Source organism: Vidua chalybeata, chromosome 5 (genome assembly GCF_026979565.1).
Source record: "Vidua chalybeata isolate OUT-0048 chromosome 5, bVidCha1 merged haplotype, whole genome shotgun sequence".
NCBI classification, from domain to species: Eukaryota; Metazoa; Chordata; class Aves; order Passeriformes; family Viduidae; genus Vidua; species Vidua chalybeata.
In genome coordinates this window covers 9,205,678-9,228,398 of record NC_071534.1, presented here as the reverse complement: position 1 = coordinate 9,228,398, position 22,721 = coordinate 9,205,678, and the positions used below count along the sequence as shown (strand labels likewise).

Sequence of the window (22,721 nt, the reverse complement as noted above, 5' to 3'; positions counted from 1 at the left end):
TAAGATTAAGTCTTCTTTGCATTCAGGGACAAGGGCAACTAGGGAAGTTCCTCTCATTCCTTCACTGAAGATTTGGAAGGGCAAAGTTGTCTTTCTCAGATTTCTGGGTCACTTAAGCTGATGAAAAATCATGGCTTACTTTTATGCTGGATTGAAGCTTTATGGCTTATATGACTCTTGTACTACTTAGTCATGAACTTGGTTGTTTCACCATTTAATCATTTAAAGACTTAATGAATTTGGCAGGTATATATGATGACCCAATAACAACTCATACACTGCTGCTGTTTTCTTTGCAGTCGGGAAATAGATAACAACTGCTTTTCAAGTGTAATGATTTGCCCTGAACATTGCCAAGGAGGAGACCTTTATATGATCCTTATTTCTCCTCTATTAGATTCCTTCATATACTGTCACCATTTAAAGTCATTCTACTTGGAATGCAAACTGGATCAAATAGTTTCAGTAAATGGTGATGTCCAGCTTCCACTGGAAGACTATGAAGCATGAGCAGTCCCTAAGACTGTGTAGGTTGAAACCCATGGTACTGTGACGTGATATAGTGGCAGTAACACGCAAACACGGCTGTCATTTGAACTTGCTTATTGGCACTGTCATTCCCTCAAACAGGACAGCTGAAGCAGGTATGAGACCAGTGCCTGCCAGATATCCCAAGCTATGATTTGATGTGGCTGAAAGTCAAGGTGAAATTGATTTATAAAACTTCCTTTGCAAGGTGCAACCCTTGCACCGTGTACTTAAAATCTCATAGCTCAGATCAAAACTAGCCCTTCCAGCCCCGGCAAAACCACCCGTTTGGGATGATACAGGGGCCGTGAAGCACACTCCAGCCAGTCCCACGCTGCACTGCATACTCCAGCAAAACCCTCGCCGGGACCGCTGCATAGCCGGGTCCGTGTGCCAGTGGAAGAAGGTGCGATGCTTCTTAGTGGCCTTCCACCTCCTCCAGCACTGGAGCACCTGGAGCAGCATCACTTCTCCTTGACAAGCGTAAATGCGCTGCTGCCTCCATCTGCACCTTTCTTGTGTCTGTGTCGCTGCCTGGCCGCTACTCCCTTGTTTCTCTGTGTCTGGAGCAGGGAAGGGCCCATTGGCGGGGCTTTTTCCGCAGGACAAACCGGGGGCCGCACGGCACCGGCCGTGGCGCAGCACCCGCCGCGACCCACGCCGCGGCGGAGGGATGCCCCCGGCGGCCCTGCCGGGCTGGGCTTGGGCGGGTTTAGCGGTCTGAGGTCCTGGTTTCCAGCCAGGTTCCGCCCGGCGGGGCCGCCCCCCGGCCCGCCCGTCCCCGCCCCGCCGGCGTGGCTCCGCGGCCGCGCATTGTGCGCCAGGCGCTGCCCGGGCGGAGCTCAGGGAGGGGTCGTGGCCACTCAGCCCCCCCCGACCCTGCCGGGCCTGGCCGCCCGCTCTTCCCTCGGGGGCGCCGTCCGGGTTCGGACACGGTGAGTGCGGGTCGGGGGAAGCGGGTGATGCCGCCGCCGGGTCCATCGAGCCGGGGCTCGCCGCGGAGAGCTGGGCGCAGGGGGCGTAGGTCTGTACTCGGCCCCCGCCGGGCGGCCGTGGGCTGCGGTGCCGGCGGCTCGGGGAGCGGCTCCGAGCACCCCCCGGGCCGGGCGGCGGCGGAAGGTCGGGGGCTCTCGGTGGGAGCCGTGGGCGCGGGGGCTCCTGGCTTTGTTCGCGGCTGTGAGCAGCGGTGAGACACAGCCCTGGCAGTCTTTCGGAAGGTCCCTGGGAATGCCGGAGCTCGGGCTCGCAGGTTTTACTCCCTGAGTATTCAGTGTTTGTGCAGACGCTGCTCTCCTTCTCTTCCAGTCTGCAATAGCGATCTCAGGTAACTGGAGTTGGCTGTAAATGTGATTCCTGTGGTCTGACTGCTGTAAGCTTTATTTACACAAGTAAGACCTCCATGCATGAGTAAAATATTTTTTGCAGAATGTTTTTGCATGTTTCCACCTTGAAATGCACAGTCTCCGATGGCTCATGCAGGAGATGGGCTTGTCCCTTTCAGTGCGTGTGTGTATGTGCAGTCGGTGTTAGTTTTGGCAGCTCCTAAGTGATCATTGGTAAAGGTCGGGTGTCTTCGTGCTCTTCAGGAATGCATTAGGCTGGATGTGTGCCTGTGTTTTGATATTGCAGAAGCAACAAGAGTGAACAGCCTTTAAAAAAGGTTAAAGGAAATTGTTTAGCTTTCCTAATGCTTATCATTTCCAGCTGACATGCTTGTAAGCAAGTCATGGTAAATTGCAGGAAACAATTAGGTTTTGTATTTACTAGCACACTGATGAATAATAGAAGATAGGTCTAAAGCTAAATTTTGATGTTTCATTTAAAATAAATTCTTGTAATTTCTTCTGTCTGTTGCACCTGTTAGCTCTTAGGAAAAGACGATTATTAGTGATGATTAGGCAGCTTTCTTAGAACTTTAATTAAAGGAATAGTTCACTATAGGCCAGCTATAGAATAATGGACCCACTTGTCATCTCGTGCGTAGTTGAATGTAGAACTGTGGTACTGCCTGGCAAAACTGTTCTTTGTCTGTAACTTCTCCCACAGCCAAAGCAGAGCTAAAACTTCATTCTAGGAGTCAGGTGAATACAGTGTATCAATCTAGTTCCTCTGTGATAAGACCAGTGATAAGTGGCTTATTATGAAATATGTATTGACAGGGATTTCATATCTATACATACATCGTTGACTGAGTGACTTCATGCTTCATCTCACTATTTCTTATTAATAATCTAATTAGGGGAAAACTCTGGAAGGAATATGGAATTAAGACACAGTCCCAGTGGAACGCAGTAAAAAAGATATTGCAGAGCAGACAGTGTTAGAGGAATTTCCAGAAGTACTTACTCATCGCCCAAGACATAGCCAGATTTTGAATACTCCTAGCTTGTATTTAGGTTCCAGAGTTAATTGTTAGATTTTCAGGTCTTTCTTTTCAGTATTCAAACTTTTATATCCAGAGTACTTTGGAAGACAGTGAGGGAAACGTGTCTATTGTAAGCCAAATTCTCTATCTTCAATGCATAAGAAAATCACACCCTGAACACTTAAAAAAATCTGATCCTTGGATTGCAGTCATAACTCCTACCACTTCCATTCTGGAGGCACTTCCATTTAATTTGTGTAACAGACAGAATTATAGTTGTAAAATCTAGCCACAATAAGGCACACCAGTAAAATTACTTTAATTAATTTTTGTAATGTAGAAGCTGTCGGGATTGATTAACATCTCTGTAAATACAGTAATAGTATGTGGCACTTAATCTCTGAACAAAAGTAATAGGTAATGGCTAAAAATAGTATTTTCTCTTTCAACAGGAGAGTTAAATATTGGTATTAACTGCAGCTTGATAGATTGGTCCAGAGCTGGAGGCTCAGATCATTCATGCTTGCTGACGTGGCCTACTTCTTTCTTTTCCTTTAAAGTATCACTTTTGAGTGTGTGTTTGATAATAAGTCACAAATGCAAATCAAAAAGCTGTTCTTTAAAGTGAAAATTGGAGCATGTTTTGCTGCACCATGAAGGCGGTGTAATTTCTAGAATGTGTTCTGATCCCATGCAGCTCAGCACAAACTGCTGAGCTGCGTTGAGGTTGTGCCTCCATTTACATGAGTGGCTGGTCTCACACGTGGGCAGCAACATCTCTGCGCCAGGGAGAGCCATTAGGTCCGGTTCTGATTATTTAACACTGTTTGAAGCGGTTCAATGTCACTGCTCAATAAATGCCTTCATAAAAAGGTCTGTGAAAAATTTGCCTCTCCAATAGCCCTGTCACAGCCTCTCAAGGAACTGTTGAATTATGAGAGCTGGTGATTATCTGCCTTCATGTGTGGCCCGGGACTCATTGACACTGAGCACAAAGTAGAGAACAAAATCACAAGTGCTTGTCCAGCAGCACATCCTCTGGACACTGTTTGCTTTCCCCCAGTTTCATAGGATAAGACCGGTGAGTTTGAAGTGTTGCTAAAAGAGTGATAACTAGTGCATATTTAGCCCTTGGAAGATGGAAAATAATGCATGGAGATGATTTGAATTAGGTGCTTTTATTCCCTGCTATTAAAGAAATTCCTTGCCCGCTCTGTGTCTCAAGTTGGAGCTCTGGGCAATTTTAAAGCATTATTTAAGCTGTGGCTTAGGTTTCTTTATACAGAAGAGTGAGGGAAAGTCTTTCAACAGGAAAAAATAGTATGTAAAGATTTTCTTGTTTAAGCCTTTTTTTTTAGTAGCAGCAAATATGTGTATATGGGAATGAGGAAAAGGGAGTTGAATGGAACTGAGCAAGGAACTGTCATGTGAGGTAAAATTCTGATATTGTTCTCTCAGGTCATCCTGGAAATACATTTGCATTTAAAATTTCCAGGCAAACCAAGCTGTAGGACCAGTGCAGAATGCTAAATGAAACCTGACAGCTAACTGAAAACGCCACACAGTGGTGCTGGGCATTCCTCTGCTCACACAATTGAGTTGAAGATTGTTTCTTTTAATGATTATGGATCTGAAATGAAGGCTGGTTCTGAAAACAAAAGGGATGTCAATTTTATTCTGAGATATTTTCACTTGAAAGATGTTTACTTTCTGTCACATTACCCTACAACAGCTTGAAAACTCTCAGAAACTGTAAAGTGCAAATCCCTTTCTGCCCATCAGATAGTCACAATATACTCCTTTGTGTTGCTTAGGCTGAAATTCAATCTGCTTGGGAGGCTGATGAGTGGATAGGGGGACAGTTGTGATCCCAAAGATACTGGGTATCACCACAGAGGTACCTTTATGTTGCTTGTGCAAGCAGACAAAGTAGCAACTCTTCTGGGAAATGTGGTGATGTATTTCCTGAACAAGAGTAAAACCTGTTTCTGCTTAGGAGTAGTGAGATGTAGAAGCTAGGGTGATGGCAACTGGGGAAGGAATGTGAAAGGAACCATGAAAAGCATCAGAAGAGATTGGTGAGTTTTACCTTTTCATGTGTCAAACTTGTGTGCCTGCAGTTATTGGCAATAAACTGTCACTGTGCAGACACACCAATGATGCAGAACAATCTGAGGAGACTGAGGGTTGGAAAGAGAGAAGAAAATGATTGGTAGGTTAATGTGTGTATTGGGTGTGAAAGGGCACCTGCAGTCACAGGGCTGGAACAAAATCAAGGGCCTGTGCTTGGCTGTGGCTGCTGCAGCGCAGCAGTTGTACGGACAGCACACTGGTCCATGATGTCCCAGTTATGAATGGAAGAATAACAGGCTTTACCTATGCAGTCTGGATGCATATTTGGCTCCCTAGCATAACTGTAGGGTGCTTGCCCTTGGAAAGTTTCTGAGGGAATGGAAAGAGTTGATTAGGAGAGCAAAGTGACTGATTTCTGAGGAATTATTAAAAATACTTTATATAGACCATCTGAGAAGCAAAGACTCCATTGATTTCAGGTATGATTACTCAAGAAACATAATCTCTAGCCTTTGCAAGAGGGTGTGATTAGACATAATGGGCTGCAAAAGAGAAGATACCTTGAACATCAAGAAAAGCTGCTTGCAATGAAGCTAGATAATCTTCTATGAAAAATGGTGGTAATGTTGTTTGGTGTTGTGTGACACTCACAAAGAGCTGGAAAAAATGTTCTGCAGGGCTGGTCATTTGGAGTCACATCTTCCTTGGCTGAGCTGTGCCTGGTGATTAGGGTGGAGGTTTTGGAAACAAAACTCTTCAGTCTGCCAAGTCAGCTCCTCTGTTGAGAGCTGGCTGCTAAGCCCCCCTCTGTAGTCTGCTGGAAGGGCAGTCATTCCCTGGTAGCTTGGATTTGTATGGATGAATTAATAGGCCTCATTCCATCTTGAGGCTCTGATCCAGGAAATACCTGAGCATCAGCTGGCTGCTGTTATTCTGTAAAACAAACGTTGGAGCATCTTGAATTCTGTTCTGATCATGTGGTGAGAGAATATGGGAGGAGGCAAGTGATGGAAGGTGCTCCAGTGCTGAGCACAGCAGGCTGGGCTAGAAATGTTACTGGGTTTGCATTGACTTTGTTAATTTGTGTTCTTGGACCCCTTCTGAATTCTCCTCTTAAAGAAAATCTGGAAAGCAACAGGCCTGAGGTATTTTCTGTTTAAAGATTCAGCCATTACTGGCAAAAAAAACCCTAATGGATAGTGGTTGGACAGTAGTTGCCTTCTTGGACAGTAGTTGCCTCTTTCTTTGCCGAGCCCAGTAATAGGCACAACTTGTTGGTAAAATGTGAAGAGCCACTTCAGAGGGTTGTGCAGCTCTGGGTTTTATTGTGTTACTACACAGTCGTGATATTGTTCTGTTTCTCTCTTCAGATACGAGGTGGGTCAGTTCATGAAGTCTGATCAGACCACTGAGAAGTACAATATATGATAACCTCTGTCTCCTGGGTGTTCTGATGTTGTAATAGGCAATCTCTCCTCCACTAAACTTCTGGTATCCCACAATAAACTAAGAGTTTATATAAATTAGACATGCTCTTCCTGCAGAACTGGTGGAGTTATAAGGGCTCCAAGACAGTATGTTGTTGATAGATAGGGAGGAATTTGTTTATTCTGATTCATAGTGGCTGCTTTAAAAATTGGAGACAGTTTGTGTGTCTTCAGCATGAATGGTTTATTGAAGGGCAGGCAGGTAATACACGGACAAGCATTTACAACACTGGTTTAAGGATGAACCTCTTTTAATTAAGTGTAACTTGAGTCACAGAAGTTCCTCATCTGGTGACTTGGAATAAGGTTTTCACTTCCTGCATCATCCATTTGTAGTGAAGATTTAGAAGAAAAGAAGTTCTGATATTTCATTGTCTTGGCTGCAAAGGAAATCAGAAAGCTGAGAGAAGTTAAGTGACTTCCCAGCTTGGATGTGCTCATCCAACCCCTCTGAAAGCCTGCTGGTTTTCCTTTCAACATAATATTAACTTTTCTTTCTGTAAAATACTCTGTTACAGCTCTCTCCAAGAAGAGTGGAAGGCCACTTCTCTTTTCCTTTTTTAACTACTATAACCTGATCTATAGAAATACCAGTAAACTGATTGGATTTGGCGATTATCAGGTAAATAAATTTTGCCTCCTAATTTCCCTTTAAAAGGAATACCCACTGTTGTTGAGACAGGTATGATTTGGGTTTATAGTAACAATTAGTTTTTAAAATACAGGCCCTAAGATCTTCAATGCAGAGTCTCGGTGCACTCTTGACTGCTGCACTGATGGTTACCATGACTTTGTTGGCATGGTTTTGCTTGTTCCTTTTGCTGGGTTTTGTGGTGTTTGGGCTTTTTTAAAATTTATTTTCATATTTGCTGTGGAGGATTAGGCAGAGGCTGCTGTCAGTGGGTTATCAGATGATTTGTTTGGATTGGCACAACAAAACCACCGCTCCTAAATAAAGCTCCTGGTATGAATTATCCTGTAGTGTATCCTATTGTTGGAGGCTAGGATATTTTTTTTTTCTTTCTCTCCTGCAATTTTGTCCCATCTGTTGCCTGAGGGACAGTAACAAATGGTACTTAAGAGAGAGAAAAAGAAGTGGCCTGGGTGGGGTGAAGGGTGCAGCTGGCTGCCCTCTTGTAGCTGAGGGGCTTTCTCTTGTAAGGGCAGAGATAAGAGATCTTGGCTGGCAGGTGAGGGGCTGGGCTCGGCTCTCTCTCTTGGATTGGAGACTGCAGGTCTGCAGTTGCTGTGGGGAGAATTCAATTCACTGCCGCTGTGGAGCTCTGGCTTTTACTGCTTCTACCGTGAGTGAGCCTTTGAACTGGGACCTTATTAACACCTTACCCCACTAGAAAGGACCCTCACCATCTGCTCGGGTGCCTCAGGGAAAAACCCGGGACCCCGAGCCTCTTTGAGGGAGCCTCCCCCGGCCGTGTCTGAGAGCCCGGCTGCCGCTGCCCAGCCCTGCCGCTTCTCTGCCACTGCTCTGGGTTTTTCACTACGCTGTAACCCCACCTCCCCTGCCTGCCGGGACACCCGCAGCTCCTGCTACAGCTCTGGAGTTTCTGATACGTTTCGTTTGCTGCTGTGGGGTCGGCTCGTCCCTGCGGTTCCTGCTCCAGCCCATCCCGCCATCCAGAGGGGCGCCGGGCCCGGCTGCCCCTGTGGGCTTGCGAAGGAAGCCCCTTTTCCATCCCGCCCGCCGTTACCCACGCGCAGAGAGGCGGCGGAGCTCGCGCCATAGCGCCCCCTGCAGCCGCGGGGGAATCACTGCAGCCACCCTGCCCGGCCGGGAGTCAGCAGCGCCCCTGCTGGCTGTGCCCGGAACTGCGCCGCAGGGGAAGTGCCTGGGACCGGGGTCGGTTCTGTGTGCCTTGTTATACACTATTTACATACTAGTAAGGAACTGCCATTCCTTTTCCTGTTTCTTTGCCTAAAAGCCCCTTAACTTCAAAATTATAATGATTTGGAGGGAAGGGGGTCATATTTTCCATTCCAAGGTAGGTTCCCACCTTCCTTGGCAGATACCTGGCCTTCAGATCAGGACACCTATCAGTGAAATCTGGATCCATCCAGTTCATAGTGCCAGGAAAAATAAATACTTGTGGTAATTCTGGCATCCCTGATGACAGAAAGTATTGGAAAATTTGAGAAAGACCTCATTCTTATAAAATACCCAAGCCACTTTTGTCTAACTGAGAAGCAGCTTGCAAAGTTCAGATAAGAAGCCAGATGTTGGCTCGAATTAGTGAGATTTGCTTGCATGAATCAAATTTGGCATTACAACATGCTTCCCAAATTAATTCTGTCATGTACAATTCCAGTGTGAGTTGATTTTCTATTTTATTCTGCATGACTTCTGTTCATTTATCATTATTAAGCTATTTCCTGGAGATATTCAGGCTTAAGTGTGTGTGACTATCAGAATTGTCTGCAGTTACACAGAAAATATTCATCCAGGTTAAAAGGTAAATTTTTTCCCATGTATTATGTGTACTGTGTTTCAGTCACCATTTCTCAGTTTACCTGAATATTTGATTTGAAGAATTATCCCAACCATGAATAAGATACAAGGTTTATGCTTAGCTTATTGTACTCACGTACAGTAAATTCTTTCTTTTGCTGTTTTTAACATTGGTAATACACTTCTGGCATCATCTCTTTTAATTTTTTTTTCTGGGAAAAGAGTATGCAAAAGAATATTTATTAGCTGATTTAAATTCAATTAACTTCATTTCCCTTTCATGGAGTTTTTAACAATGCTTAATGAGAGATGTAACTGAATTGCAGAGCTATTACTTCTCTCTGAATACATTGAGATCTTTGCTGAATTCTCATGAAGGTTTCTTGATCATTCACACTTTAATCCTGGCCTTTGTAATTATTTTGTAGCTAAGGAAAGTCCCATAGATGCTAATTCTATTAGCCTTTGCCATGCTTATTTAACAAATAGTTCCAGTTCCTCATTTATCTGCCTTAGTATCTGTTGTTTATTGGTGATTTTTTTTTCTGCCTTTAAACCCCTGGGCTGAGGCACTAAGACCACCCTGTGCTAGGCAGAGTATAAACACAAAGCAAAGTGCATTCCCTGCCTTGCACATTAACACTTTCATTTTATGGCTATGTGAGGGAGATTTTTCTTAACTGCCTTGTACTCAGACCTCCACAGACACTCAATTGCCACTTCAACCGCATTTAGAAAGTAAATCTCCAGCTCAGGGGAAAGAATAATTAAAATGGAGCAACATTGTTGCTAAAAAAAAAACTCTTGTGCTTGTTGAAAGATGCAAGAATTTAAGTTTATAAAGACTAACTATCATCTGCATGCTTAGGCAAAAATGTGATGCTCTTTCCTCTCTTCTCTGCCTTGCTTTTGCTCTCATTCAAGCCAATGAGCTGATAAATGCTTGGAAGTTGTGTATCTCTCCTATTAGCCTCCTTGTTTGCTTGCCTTCTCTCAACAGCTTCTCCATTCGCAGTGTTAAACAACAGGAGAAGAAGCACACTTATAAAATTAAAATGCTCTAATACCGTGTAGTCCTGTGAAGAATGGTGTCCTGCTTCTCCCACAGATGGTCAAACTAGAAAGGTTCATTTCTTGTCCTAAAGTCTGTTATGGCAAGAAGAATTATAAAAGCACACTGAAATTGCAGATCATTGCATTGCTGAACGCAGACTCCTATGTGTGGAGTGCTCTGAACTCCTGGAAAACTTGAGCCTGGAATGCGATTTTGTGGGCAGCACGGCTTCAGAGGCAGAGCTTGTGGATGGTAGGGCAGTTAACTTAGCTAGGCTTTTTCCTAAGCATTTCTTAAGCATTCCTTGTTTTTCCTTTGGTTTTCCATGCAGGGGCACAGATGTACATGGATAAACATGCAGACATATGGTGTTTACAGACTGAGCAGGATAGCTGAGCCACTACTCTTGGACCAGCGGCCCCCGCTCTGCTGGGTGTGCAGTGTGTCCTCCCTAGGGCCTGGTGTAACCTTGTTTGTGGAATTATATGGCATATGACTTCCAGAAGCACACATTATGTGATGTATTTCTTCTTCTGGCACAACTGGTAGAAAATGCATTCGAGGCTTGCCATTCTTTTCAGCCAGGAGATGGCATGTCCAGCCAGACCCTGGATGGCCTCTCTGAGGTGATCCCATCAGCTGCTGGGAAGGTTGGATGCAGCTTTAACTCTGGGACATACCCTTGGATGCTCCTTGCTTCGTGCTGCTATAGGGAATGCGGAGAATGCTGCACAGCCGTGGAGGCCACATCTGTTGGGATTCCTGCTCTATCCATCTGAGTTTTGCAAAACCTGGTAGAGCCTTGAAGAGCTCAGAATGGCTTTCTATCCACAAGCCCTACTGAACAATATCTACATAACTTGGGGCAGTGATCTGATCTTTGGGTATGACCCAGCTCTTTATGGGCTCCCATACAGTCTGGAGGCGGGTTGTGGTTTGGGATGGCCACAGCGATTAGGAGACCTCCTGGAGGGACATGAGGGAACTTAGGTAGTCATTGCTACTGCTTTGGCTGGCTGCAGAGCTCTGCGCATGCATTCAAAGATCCCAGATATGAGCAAATAAAAGCCTTTGCTTTGGTTCCCCCTTACTGGTGGTTTTTTTTTTTTTTAACTCCTGAATCTACTATGATGCACATTCTCCCACCTGCCTGTATGAATGAGACAGCAGTGGAGCAGGTTTATTAGGCTGATAAATAACAGGAAAAAGAAATGTTGATAAAGAACAGTGGATTTAGTGGAATTTGAAGACAGTTCATACCACTGAGCAGCGCAGTATGCTGTGCTGGGATCAAGTGCTGCAAGATAGTGCCCTTAGTCAGGATTTGCAAAGTCATAGGGGATATTTGAAGCTGTTTAAGAGAGACTTGCTTTGATTGTGCTTTAAAAACACTTTCTTTTGCTGACTACAGCAAAGCCCTTATCTTCCTACCTTGGGAAGAGAAATCTCTAGGATGTGAGTGCTGCAGATCCTGCTGAGACCAATATTCCGTTTTGTTCTTAATTTATGATGGTTTTGGCTTGCTGTGAGGAAGTTAAATGGATTGTGGCTCTTTGGGAGGTGACAGGAGATGTCTGGGAATAGTGACTCCAGCCCTGATGCAAACAGATCTCAGTGTTCATGTCTTGTAGCTGCTATGGGGATATGATGGCCCGGGGCTTGCACTGTCCTGGTGCAGACTTGGGTGAATTCTAGAGAAGCACATGGGTAAGAAATCAGTGAGTGCGGAGAAGCTGAGTGACGCCCGTGCATTTAGAATAGCCAAAGGTGCCCATTATTCAGTACTGAGTTTTTAGGTACAGCAGCACCATGTGCCCTCTTCCTTGGAGCTTTTCCATGCCGGCAGTGCTGTCTTAGGCTGTAGCTGAATCCTGCAGCACTGACAGCCGTGTCTTGGCACTGTCCTGCTTCCCATCCCTCCTTCTTCCCCACCCTCTCAGATTATGTTTCAGTTTCTTCCATGTAAGAACTGTAAATTACTACAGTAAACCTATTACTCTCTGGGGTTATGTTTGTCTGTTGCTCATTTTAATAAATGGAACTGTGCAACAGCCTTAAAGATAAAATCATGTGAATTAAGGTACTAGGTCATGTTGGAAGCTTTTACTTTCTACTAAAAGTGAAGGCAAATATTGCTAGCCTGAAGAAATACAAGGGAAATATTTACTGCGTCCTTTATACATGGAATAACTTAGGGAAGGATGCAGAATGGCCAGCTCTGCTGTACCTCACCTAAGTGAAGTGCAGTGCAGCTCTCTGGTACCTCAGTGAAAGATGGATACTGGCACAGCACAGCTGGATGCAGCTTGTGCCTTGTCCCAGCAAGGTTGTGCAGTGGGGGACAGTGGCAGCAGGAAACAAGGGCAGAAAGGATTCCCAAGAAAACCTGGGTCTTCTGAAGTCACCATTTTGCAAGTGGTTTCACATTCTCTTCCAGCCTTTATCTGCCTCCTTTTTCTCAGCTTTGTCCCACGATGGAAATCAAATTTGCTAAAGATTAGAAACAAATACGTGTAAGAGGGATTAACCCGAGTTTTCAAGGCTTGAAGATGACTATGAAGGGAAGTGCACTTACATCCCTCTTTAATTCTGTTGGATTTTTTTTAATATCATGCCAGATCCAGCTCAGCCTGTTTCTGTTACTGTAGTAGGACAGGCAGGGCAAGAGGGCTCTTGCATTTTTTTCTTTAGCAAAATTTGAAGATGTCTGGTCAAATCCCACCACCTTAGATAGGCGGCATATAAAATCAGCTCTTGAAAGCCTGCCCACAGACTGCTCCATCCCTGAAGAAAATGGACTTGGAGAGCTGGGAGGGAGGAGTGTTCCCTTCACTTTGATTTTGTCCTTACTTTTGAGGGCTCCTTTTATTTGTCTGGGTGGTTTTGGTTTTTTTTTTTTGTTTTTTTGTTTTTTCATTTCTTTGAGCATCATTGTCAGGACAGAAATGTAACCTTTTAGAGAGACTGTCTCTCTTTTCCTACCCTTTAATTAGCAGGTGAGAGCTACTAAACATCATCCCATCAACATTTCTGCAAAATCAGGGTATATAGAGTAAACAAATTGAAGGAAAACCTTGGATTTAATAGCAGTCATACAGTATTCATAGTAGTCTTTCAGCTTCTTCTGGGGCTTCAGGATTAATTTTGAGGCATGGAACTAATTTTTTAATTACCTTTAAGCAAAGTGCTGCTGAGGAGTGAAAAAAGCTGCATTGACCCTGTGTGGGGAATGTAGCACCAAGGATGTGGCCCATCTTTCCTTGGGAACTGCTGCCTTATCATCATCTCAGTGACATCTTTGGAGTTTAGTGAGATGCTGACTCAGCATGGCCTAAATGGAGTCCACCAGCCTTTTGTGACATCTTGACTTTTTCTCCTTTGTTGTTTGAAAATGAAAGGATATAGGAGTTTTCAGGTTTGTTATTTAGTCATCTGGCTTTCTGCTGTGAGATTTTGTGGAAACGCTTTCACTGTTCTTTAGTTACCCATAAATGATTGTGCCTAGAATGTATCCTGGGAGAACACATGCTTCTATTTCTGCTTAATGCTTAATTATCTTTTTTTGTGCTGCAGCATTCCCACAGCATCTACCTCTGTCGAATTTTGGTCTGTGAGTGTGTGACTGAGGTTCCACAGTTTGAGAATAATGAAAAAAAAAAAAAAACCCTAAGAAATAAGAATTCTGAATCTTTCAATACAACTGCTTTTGTGCTATTTGGTAAATGCTTAGGAACCTGCTCAATAAGGCCTGGGGGGAAAAATTGCCTGACTTGCAGTTAATTTTTACTGAGTGTAATCATACCTTCAAGGTGTGATTGCCCTTGACGGTCAGAGAGAGTTTTCCCTGAATTAAAAGACTAAGAAATGGTGCTTAGATTTGTGCAGGCTTTTGAGCATCTTTCTGGTTTGGGGTTAGTTTTTGGGGAGTTTCCCCTCTTAGTTTGCTTTGCCTGGACCCTTGGCAGCTTCCCAGCATTGTTCTCTGATGTGCTGGGAAGGAGTGGAGTGCTCTCCAATTCAACAGAGGTTGGGTGGTAGCATTTTGTGAAGGTTACAGCACTTACTGGTTGGCATCGTCCACCATCACAGATTCAACAAGCTGTCCAGTATGCCTTGATACCCAGATTCTTCCTCCTCTTCAGTTATCACCTAATTTTTGCTATTGTAAGATTTTCCAGAGTTTGGTTTCATATGTAGCAAAATCTTCTGGTTGGGTTGTGCCACTGGATGTAAAATCTAAATTGTGTTGTTCTTCAGTTACTTGTCATATCGGATCTCTCGTGTTTCCTCTGTTTTCATGGAAGCTTGAAAACTCTTCAGTATCATCTTTTGTTGAAGAAGCAGTTTTGTTCAGTTTTTAAATGACTTCTACTACTTGCACGGGGTTATTACCTGCTTGCAATAGGGCAGTGGAACTAGTGTTTAAAAAGCTCATAGGTTTGTGTTCTTCTTGCCCCATCAGAAACTTGCATCGAGGCTTTTGATGGATGACTCAGAGAAAGCACAGCAAAGGTGCTGCACTGCCATCAACTTTGCAAACTACTGTTTCCAGTTAAATTCTGGAGAGGCCCTTTTGCCTTGGCTGTTTGGTAGTGCCCCTTTGCCAGCAGTTAGTCTTGCATGTGTCTGCATAGCAGAACAGAGCCAATTAGGTAAAATCAAAAAGCTCAGGTTAACCTGTGGATAGGAGATGCTTCAGTGAGGGTGGCTGTTATAGTTCTGCTCTGGCTGCTCCTCTTCTGGCCAGGCAGGGGGGATTCCCAGGCTGGTGACTGCTTTAACCCTCCTGCTTGCACCCACTAAGGGATCTATTTGCACAGGGTGACAGTGTCCAAGCAGAAGCTTTGACTAGTTTAGATAAATCTATTTAACTGTTCTGGCAGTGCTGGAGGGTTCCTGTGAGCTTGGATAACGTTAGTCTGCAAAATGTTCACCTTTACATTCCTCTCCAAATTGTATTGTTTTTCCATCAGCTCTTTGCCTCTGTTTTGCCTGGTGAGAGGCTGATGCTTGAGATTGAGTCTCTTTTTTGTTCACGTGCCTTTGTACAGGCTCACAAAGCTCACAGAGTACCATGTTAGTAGCAGGAGGCCTGTGTTCTCTCAGGAGGTCATACCTCTTCCTTTGCTGGAAACAAACTCATCCATCCATTTGTGTGTGACAATTTCAGTGGTCTTGAAAATGTTGGTAGGAGTGACAGTATGACAGTGAAAGTCTCTGAGGCCAACCTGGCAAATGAAAATGGAGAAGCAAAAGAAACCACCACCACCACCCAGACTGAAAAGGGTTTTATTTTAAACTTCAGCCAAGCTGGCGACCTGTTGGGTGGTCCAAGGTAACTTGCTGCTTTATCAAATGAAGGAGAATGGGGAAGAAGTCCTAGGTTGTTCTTTATATTGATGAATTGGTGTTCATTTTACTACCTTCTTTTTGTGGTAAGGTTGTTTATCTTTAATCCATCTAATACCAGTCTTGCCCTCAAGATGATCCTGAGGCATTCGTGTTTGTGTGCCCACAACCATGGCAGCTAGATGCCACTGAGGATCTGAGAGCCTTCTTCAGTCTTCTAATAAAGGCCCAGTGCCAACTGGCACGATCCAAGAATTAGTGGACTCATCCATTAGGCTTTTCTTTGATTAAACCACCAGCCACTCTGCAGGAACAGCTTCCAAATCGCACTTCCCTCTGCAACAGGCAGGGATTTCTTCCTTGATTTCTTTGCAGCTCGTGAGCCAAACCAACATCACACCTGCCTGCCATTCATCTGCCAGCACTGCTGGTGCCAGACCAGCTGTGCAACAGCAGTTGCTCTCTGTCTGGGGTGAGGACAGATTGCTACTACAGAGACTCAGGAAGTAATTGGATCAAAAACATAATTTGCTCTTTAAGCACACTGAGGTCCAAGTAGATCTCCTTCCCCCACCGAAAGACCGGGGCAGAGGAGAGGGGGGTTGGATAAAATAAGATGATATAGGAAGGAAATAAAGAGAGGAAAGAATTGAGCTGCATCCTCGCCATCTGTCTGCTTGGAGTGGTGCAGCTGCTCTGCCATTGACAGGTTGCCGTCTCTCCATTCAGTGCAGACAGCCAAATGACTTGTATCATGAACAAAACAGCTGAAGGTTAATACTACTAAATAGCCTGGTCACAAAATATACCCCGAGGCAATGCTGCTAGAAAGCCTTAAGAATCCTCTCCCTCTCGATTTGCACTTCTCTTCAGAAACTTATACCATGTGGGAGCCAAACATTTCAGCACACATGATTTTTCTGGATCAAATCCTGTGTCTTTGCAGCACAGTCAGTTTTGGAACATTGATAGGTTATTTAGAAACAAAGGGGAATGGCCAGTTGGAGTTACAGTGGTACTACTACTGTGCTTAAAATTAGTTAAGGATGTGTCTAAATGCTTCATTAGCTCAGGGTCTATCTGCTACCCAGGGCTGCACAGTTTCTGACAGTCCCAGTTCCAGGGATTTGTGGAAGATGCTCTCCTTTTAATTGTGAAGAAAATCCTCTTTGCATCAAGAGCTGTGGAAAACAGGCAAGCATGAACTGCAAGGTAACAGACTAAACAAAAATTCCAAAGGTATAGTGTGCTCCTGTGAATGGCTGTAAATACCTTTGTTGAAATATCAACTGGGCACTCAAGAGGTATCTGAGGGATTCACCCAGGGCAAGGAATGTGGGGTTTACTTCTCCTCTCCTAGAGTACAGACTCTTTGAGGTGGTCTCATGACAACCTGGGTCCTGATCCAATACTGTTGACATCCATAGAATACTTTGTGTACCCAACCTAAAAAAATAAAATCCAGCACAACACAATTTTGGATACTCCTCTCCTGGAATTATTAATGATGATAAAGATTTTCCAGAGATGAGTCATGGGCAAGTGTCCCTTCCTGAGCCTGAAAGACCATTCCAGCAGTTGTTAATCCCTGAGAATAGTTCTGCAACTGAGTCTAAATTACAGAAGATCTGAATATGGTTTAGGGGCTCAAGGTGTCTCTCAGAACTGTTCAGAGAGGTTCATGATGAGATGGCAGTCTTTACATCACATATATTTGCAGTGTGGGACTATAAATTAGTGATGGTGGGAGCACAAAATGATAGCTGAGTTGAATCCAAGTGCTTTTTATGATAGCCCTGTAATTGCTGCTACTTCTATTCAGCTCTTCTTTTTTTGTTAGTTTATTTCCCACAAAACCATTCCCTACATACTGCCTCCAGCACACCAGGTCCTAACTTTGGTGCACAGCTTATCCAGCCTCTGGCTGCTTTCAGTTATGGAGAATCAGTGGAGCCATGAAGTTGGCAACCTCTGTAGAAGTCCAAGGCCTATACCAGCCCAGACTTTGTGAGCTGAGAGATGAGAGACCCGCTCTGTCTCCTCCTGCAGTAATTTGTTCTCTGATGTCCAGGCATATCATCCTCACTGGACAGGAGGCAAAAGCTTCTTTTATATCCTTTTCTTCTGTTATTCTCAAGGGGTTCAGGCAGTAGTGTGTGCTCTGAAAACGGCAGCAGATGCAGGCTGTGTTCTCATATTTCTGGGTTTCCTGGGGAAGCTTTTGACTAAGCAGCTGCCGTCTCATGCAGAGTCAGAATCTGAGTCTCAGAATGTGGTAGAAATGTCAGAGGAAATACAAGAAGTTGCTGCCCCCAGCTATTCGCTGCCTTTCTTCAAAATCTGCAAGGCTGCTGGAGCAGAAAGTTATCTTATCTTGTATCTGGCAGCTTCAGCGAAGCTTCACCTCCCTTGGCAGCAGAGCTGATATCAGCAGAGCTGCTGGATTTACACAGCAACAGTGAAACACAGCCCCACGACCATCCTTGCTTTGGTAGGGCAGGAGGAGGGGCAGAAGGGATAGTAGTTTCTTAAGTTTATCTTTGCAGACTTGAAAGCCATCTCTAATGAGCTTAGGATGAACTGCCTGCTTAATATTCTTATTATTTTTTTTCCTGTTTCCCTCATACTATTAAATGCAAGCGACAATTATTTATATTTTCAGGATTCATGATGGTAGAGTGCTGTCCATGTAAGGATTGAACTCTCTTTATTTTTGCCTTTTTTTTTTTTTAACATTTCCCTGTAGTCATTGTGGCCTGGGAATTGAGAATTACAATGTTTTCCATTCCTTTCCTTTCCTTTTGCCCAATCCCTGCCATCCATTCAGAGTTTTTGTTTGCCACTGGGGCCTTGTGAGCATCTCTTGTAAAACTCCACTACATATTCTCCATGTGCCCCTATCTGGTGCTATTGCTGGCACTGACTGTGATCCCCACCATGGAAATAAGTAAGCCCAGCTCTGCTCTGAAAATAGATTCATGTGAGAGGTGAATTTCTGAAAGGTGGTGTGCCAGAAGCCTGGTGGTTTGAGTAGAGATGTTCATGATAACCTTGGTGATCCTTAGAGCATGTTCAGCAAAGTCTACGGAAGTGTGAAAAGAGACAGATAAAGTTCTCAAGGGGGTTTGTGGGTTGTGACTTAATAATTCCTTTTTTGCAATGCAGACTGTAAATTCCTGCTTCACTGGAAGTCACTCTTGGCTCTGCCCTGCTGTCAGATGCCTCTCTCCCCCTCTCCTCCTCGTGCTCCTTCCAAAGCTTGCTCACTGCTGGCTGTGCCAGGAGCAGTGGCTTGGATGAGAAGGGTGAGATTTGTTTCCCTAGGCTGGCTGAGAGTCCAGGTTGCCCAGGACCCATCACTGTGTTAATCTCCTTAGAGGGTTGCTATTGTTCTTAACAGGAAGCTGCTATTCCTGAAGATGTTTTCCACATGGGGTCTGACACCTCAGCAGACAGACTGAGCACTGGGCTCATTGGGTGAGGATGACTGAGCAGGATCCCTCCCCATGCAGGCATTGTTTATAAATAGGAGGACAAATTGACATGTTCCCATTTTCTTTTCCCACCTCCTACAGTTCTTGGGAATGAGGAAGGAAGCCAATAAGAAATGTTGATGTTGGCATTTGGCATTTGAGTCAAAAGCAAAGGAAGATGAAGTGAAATGCCTTTTTTTTTTTTTTTGGTGGGCAGCAGAGAAGTGTTGCTGCAGAGGTAGTGCCAGGCTGCTGCCAGGATTTGTTGAGTTTTCAAATTCAGGGGGAAAACAGTTGACAGTTTTTATCTCTGAGATTCCTAAAGTGACTGAGCCAGGAAAGGAGATCCAGCAGGTTCTTGACTAAAATTCTTGCAAAATGACCTCGTTTACACTCACTGCATCCTCTAGCATTAAAACCCTTTAAACACTACTTGAAAAATTCAGGAGTTCAAGTGCTTTAATGGAAGCAAAGGAGACACTTTTCTGTTTTGTCCTGAAAGAGCTCATGGAGAGTTCAAAGGGAACTTCTAGTGTGTAGTTATGCTGCGCCCACCCATCCAAGAGCTTTTCCCCTTGAGTTAACCTGAAGCTTTAATGTTTTCTTGAAATCACTCTGGGACGTTGACTTTAATGTGAGACTTACAAATGGGCAGCCTGTAAACCAAGGCACTAATACATCAAAGGTGAATTTAACTTTGAATTATGCACTATGAATAGGATTTTCTAGTCTTTTCCTGCTGAAATTGTTCAATATTTTTCTATGATTTTCATTAAGGCAGAGCTGAGACAGTGCAGAAAGATTTAAAAATCTCAGTCTATAAAGACACTTAGGAATTTGAGGAACATTGCCATCACGATGGTTTTTTTATCTGTTTTGTTAAATTGTAGCTCACCCCTTGAAAAATGTGTTACTCTTCTGCCTCCAGGATTAAATTCACAGCCTGCTTGCAGTGTAAAAATGCTGGCAGTTGCATTTGGAAGCTTCACTTGCAAGGTGTTTTCACTTAGCTGAATATGAATTCAGCTTGGGGTGCTATGAAAGGCAGTTCACTTGGTGCTCTAAGCAAAGTGGAACATCACCACTCTCACCCATGTAGGCAGCTGGCAGGGATCTGTGCATCATTGTTCCTGTGATCAATTAGTCCTCAATGTTTCAGAGTCAGTCTATGGCAAGTGAAGAATGAGAGATTCTAAATATGAATTCCTGGAGTTGTGAGTGTGAAGAGAGCTTTTAAGTAGGAGCCTTGAATATTGAAAAAGTCATAATCTGAGATAAGATGGGGGATATATTGATGCTTTTAGACCATATTAATCCTGTAATCAGCCCCTTAAATTTTCATTTTTGTTTTTAGTACATTCTAGTGTTCTCTTTGTCTCCAGAGTTAAATTTGACACTTTCTAATGCTGATCTTTCTATAACTTTTTCATCTGGCTTCTTTTAAGAGTAGCACAAAGAATTTTTGTAATTATTGCCTTCAGGTTTTGATCTTCATTAGTTTATGTCCTCAGAGATATAGAAGTAGATTAAGTGTAACTAATGCAAAAGAAGTCAGAATTCATGCAACAGAAACAGGCTGCCAGGAATAACATTCTGGTTTTGAACAAAACTGCATCACTAAGCACACTACACCTTTTCCTCCTCTGCCTCACATGTAGCATTTACCTGGAAATTGTACTGCCCTGTGGCTCAGAGCAGTTTGAGATGAGTCTGGATTTTGTGGCAGCTTTACGGTCCAAAAACCTCTCGAGTCATGTTTCTATCCATGCTGGTCAGGAGGTCTCTAAAGCTACAGCCTGAAGGTAATTTTGGGTCATGAACAGGGATTCTTCTGAGAGCCTTGAGTTGCTGCTATCCCTGGAGTGGGAAAGTAGGCCAGCAGTGTGTGCCTGAGAAAGCTGTCATGCAATTCTGAAATTCCACTTCTGGGAAATGCTTGGTTTAAGGGATGGTATCAATACTTGATGATAAATGAAATCTTCATTTGCTTTATCTGCCAAAGAATGCACCGATTACTGAGCTGGAAGAAGGAATATGTAATTACAGTCTCCTGGAACTTCTATGCAACAGCATCATGAGTTGGGTTTTCCTAGGCATTCTCTTTTTCTCCTGAACCTATAAGTAGTTTAGATATACTGAATGTTAGATAAAGGCAAGATAAATGTATTTCAACAAATTAAAAAAAAAAAACAAAACATACTTCATGCTTGTATTGATGGAATAGCTGAGCTTTAATCATCAAAGTTAGGTCAGTTTAAGTAAAAAAGGAAGTGGAATTTTATTCTGAAATGACACCCTTAAATCCTAAAGAGTAGCACTATGATGTAGGTTTATTATGCTGGCTGATCAAATTATCACTGATTATAGGCAAAATGGAGGATTTTTTTTTTAATCTGCTAGCATAGAAATGTCAAAGCAGGTTCTCCAAGCAAAACACTATTTTCATACCCATAAACACTTCATTTTTTGAGAGCCAATTAGCTATTATTGTGCTCTCTGTTGATAATATCTGTCAGAAGTCAGGAGGTGTTCTGCCAATTGATGGGAGCAATTTAAAGGACACAGACACCAATGGAAAGAATGGTCTTATTTTACTGTGGATTTTAAGGCAACACAAAAGTACAGTGATGCATACAGTAAAACTGCAGGCTTGGCTTTAGCAACAAGCAAAAGTAAGAAAGGTAATGCACCTAATCATTACTGTACAAGAGAAAGGATAGTGATTGAGAGAGGTACATCACCAATTGCCTAAATACTCCACCATCGTCCAGAGCCCACAGTCCCTGGGGGGCCCCGTTTCACAGCGAGGACCTGGAGAACCCTTCCTGGCAATTGGAAAAATCCTACACAGTGCTTCCACCCACAGGTGAGGTCTCCAAATTCACCCCAAAAGTGGGTCCAGCGTTTATAGGTGCAAAGCAGCAAGTCAAAGTGGCTTGATTGTATTTTATCACAGAAACTCCTGGATCTGATGGCACACTTCCCAGTCAGGAGGGACCAGGGCTTGGCCAGGGCCCTCGCCTTGCCTGGGAGGGTTTCCCATAAAATACCCTAAACCAAGTCTCTGTTCATGTCAGTTGGGAAAGATTCTTAAAATGCTAGATTTCTTGCAGGTGACTACACAAGGTTATGTGAAAGTTTCTAAAGCAGTCAGTTTGGTGTTAAACAGATAGCATCAGGGTCTTAGTCATGTATTTTTAGCTAAATAATACTGACGGTGTCAGCAGCCACATATTGCCCAGGGTCCATCTTGTAAGTCAGCTCTGGCTGAGGCCTGCTCATGCCTCAGCACATCAGTGGGATTTCTCATACAATTAGAGCAGTTTTTCAAACACTCCTGCAATGTCCAGCTGTGTCTGCAGGAATTGTTGCTGCTCTGGGTGATGATGTTTGTACCTTTTGGTTTTGCAGCACATCCCTGGTGTCGATTTTGTTGATGTGTTATCTCCCGCATGCTGCTGAGGGGTTGCTTTCCCAGCCTTGGCCCAGGTGCTCAGGACACCAGTGCAGGGCTCTGCAGCCTCCAAGCTGAGGGTGATTTCTCCAGTTCTGCAGCCTCTGCTGAGCTGCTGTGTTTGTGCTCCTGAAGGCATTGCAGGCAAAATGCACTGACCTTGCCCAACACTCTGACAAAAGCCAACACCTCTAAGTTCACCTAAAATAAGGCGTAACAGAATGAAGCTGATACTCATGAAGCAGACAAAGGGGGAATATAAGGGGATTGTTTCATTCTCTCAAGTGCAGCAAAGATTAACTTCAAAATACGTATTTTTGAACACATGCAGTCACATCCTTGCAAAGTGAGTATGAAATGTCACAAAACAAAAGCAGGAATGATTTATACCCAGGATGAACTAAGCAAAAAAGGACATATATATATATATATATTTAGTTAAATTTAGCAGTGTGTTAGAGTTGGTACTAAATA

At 43.8% G+C, this 22,721-nt stretch overlaps 1 protein-coding gene and 1 long non-coding RNA gene across 5 annotated transcripts in view; one reads left to right on the top strand and one right to left on the bottom strand.

Moving 5' to 3' along the window:
• Positions 1-1,414: 1,414 nt before the first annotated feature.
• Positions 1,415-22,721, top strand: part of PRR5 (proline rich 5) — an 81,245-nt gene continuing 59,938 nt past the window's right edge. The window contains exons 1-2 of one of the 4 annotated variants that reach the window (XM_053943993.1): positions 1,415-1,463; positions 1,834-1,916. The gene's annotated coding sequence lies outside the window, so the exon portion shown is untranslated. Of the gene's footprint in view, positions 1,464-1,829; positions 1,917-22,521; positions 22,594-22,721 lie in introns of those variants that run through there. The other 3 variants (XM_053943996.1, XM_053943994.1, XM_053943995.1) reach the window with 3 other exon arrangements.
• Positions 6,623-8,152, bottom strand: LOC128788743 (uncharacterized). The gene is made up of 2 exons (XR_008431187.1): positions 7,969-8,152; positions 6,623-6,833 (listed from the first exon to the last, which is right to left on the bottom strand). It is a non-coding gene; the product is annotated as an uncharacterized LOC128788743 (long non-coding RNA).